Source organism: Saimiri boliviensis, chromosome X (genome assembly GCF_048565385.1).
Source record: "Saimiri boliviensis isolate mSaiBol1 chromosome X, mSaiBol1.pri, whole genome shotgun sequence".
Taxonomy (NCBI): Eukaryota; Metazoa; Chordata; class Mammalia; order Primates; family Cebidae; genus Saimiri; species Saimiri boliviensis.
Window position 1 is genome coordinate 32,779,000 of NC_133470.1, and position 2,841 is coordinate 32,781,840.

The following is a 2,841-nucleotide window of genomic DNA, read 5'->3' on the forward strand; positions in this document are numbered from 1 at the left end:
AAGCTGTACAAGTGTGAGGGCACAGAAATACCCATGTCTTCTGGCCGATTTTGCTGTGAACCTAAAACTGCCATGAAAAATCAAGCCCCCAAATTGCATTTGTTAACAATTTTTTTCCCCCTGCTACATTGTCCTGCAAGTGGGAATGGCCCCTTGCTTATCCTAAATCTTGGGCAGAATACACACATGGATTGTCTACAATAAATATGAATTAATCTATTAAAAACAATAAATGAGTTTATTTCATAACAATACTGAGATGCAAAGGAAACTTCTGAGAAATTTCTTACTGAAAGATGCCATTTGTCTCAATGAGATCAGGGATTAAATACCTAAAGAGAAAAAAAGTAAGATCAACTTTGGAGAGGTGAGAAAAAAACGAGGATCTGATTATATTCATTATGAGAAACTAGATAAGTGGTTAACAATACACCAGTAAAAGAATTTGTCACTATTAAGATTCCGGGGAACTCATGACTTTGGTTCCTTATTTTTTTAAGTGGATGGAAAAGCCTTTCATTGCTCATCTATAATTTACAAAGTTTCTAAATTGTTTTCAATGCTTCTACTTTATCTTCAACCTACTGAGGGTTGAAATAGAGTTTAATGGAATTTGAGGTAATTAAAAATAAAGAATTTCAAGTAAGAGAAAAATTTAAGGCTAAAAGGAAACACTCAACAAAAATAAAAGTTTTTAATAGAATCATGCTCCTCCAAGAGAATATTTCCAAGTCTCCTCATCATCCTAATTGCTGCCCAGACCTCAACACATTGGCTCAGTGAAGTCTGTTCATGCCCTTCTCAAAGGCAGTTGTAATCTTCATCTCAGAAGGCACTTAGTCCACAAAGTATTCAGTAAAACCGTTTCCTCATTCACTTATTTCATATTTTGTGTTACATTTTTGATAGGACATTAGATCACACTAAAATTCTAAACCAAAACATAGAAAATATTTTAATTAAGGTTATTATTTTTGTAGGAAATTTTATACTTGATCACAGTCGACATAAAAGTTCATTTCTTCAAAAAATTATGACATGTGAGACTTGTCCTAAAATTCTCCTTCATAATATAATAAATTTTATTTTGATATATTATTTGGGTTTGAGGGGGCATTATTATAAAAACAATGAATACTCAGTAAACTGTTTTGGGAAGGTAAAAATGTAGAACAAAGCCACCATTTACAGTCTTTCTTTCTTATGCATACCAACATATAATGGTTTTTAATTGTGTACTATATATGCACTTGTTTGAGCTTCTATATATTGGTAATTTTCTTAGTAACTGTTTGTCAAAAGTGCCAATTAATATTTACATAATATTGTATTATTATTTTTTGAGATGGAGTCTTGCTCTGTCACCCAGGCTGGAGTGCAAGCTCAATCTTGGCTTACTGCAACCTCCACCTCCCAGGTTCAAACAATTCCCCTGCCTCAGCTTCCTGAGTAAGTGGAATTAAAGGCCTGTCCACCACACCCAGCTAATTTTTGTATTTTTAGTAGAGACAAGGCTTCACCATGTTGGTCAGACTGGTCTTGAACTCCTGACCTTGTGATCTGCCTGCCTCAGCCTCCCAAAGTGCTGGGATTACAGGCATGAGCCACCGCATCCAGCCGTATTATATACTTTTACTTTGTTTAGCCATTGAAAAATGTTTCCTGTGTAGAAATTTTCAAATGTCCTGTTCAGATTTAAGTCTAATTACCACTTCATAACTGGTTTAGGGTATAATAAGTGTTCTTCTATATTATATTTTTAAATTTTATTTTAATATTGGCTACTGAAAAAAATAAGAACTTTCAAATTATTTAACCATATTTCTATAAAATATAATTTCCCAGTCCGCAGATGACAAAAAAACAACCAATATCAGAGCTGAACTGAATGAAATTGAGATGTGAAACCATACAAAAGGTCAATGAATGTAGTAGTTTGTTACTTGAAAGAAAAAATAAGTTGATAGATCATTAAATACACTAATAAAGAAAAAAATAGAGAAGATCCAAATAAACACAATCAGAAATGACAAAGGGGACATTACCACCAACCCCACAGAAATACCATGTGTTCTTGCTTATATAAGTGGGAACTAAACATCGAGTACACATGGAGAAAAAGAAGGGACCAATAGACTCTGGGGACTACTTGAGGGTGAAGAGTGGGAGGAGGGTGAGGATTAAAAAACCACCTATTGGGTATAATGCTTATTACCTGAGTGACTAACTAATCTGTACACCAAACCCCCATGACATGTAAATTACCTATATAACAAACCTGGACATGTACGCCTAAAATTGAAAGTTAAAAAACAAAGTGTAGTAAATATCAAAAAATTAAAAAGCACAATGATATGATTTCCATTCGATAATTTTAATGAGAATTGGAAATATTTATCTAATATATTATATATTAGATTAATGTCTAGTTAAAAATTTTAAAAAGTCTTAATTAGGATTAGTTAAACCAATGTGGTTCTTTCCAAAATCTTGGATAAATAATTGTTGGTTTTGAGAGCTGTCATTGAACAACTCACCTATGTCATTAATTTTTTTGTATATGTAATAAGGAAATTTGATTACATCATTTTTTTTTTTTTTTGAAACAGGGCCTTGTTCTTTTGCTCATGCTGTAGTACAGTGATATTACCTCAGCTCACTGCAGCCTCAATATCCCGGGCTCAAGTAATCCTCCCACGTCAGCCTCCTGCGTTGCTGGGACTGCAGGTGTGCACCATCATGCCTGGCTAAGTTTTGTATTTTTGTGTGTCTGAATAAAAAAAGAAAAATAAGAAAAGAATGCTTATAGGCAGTTCACATTGGTACATGTAGAAATCCTTA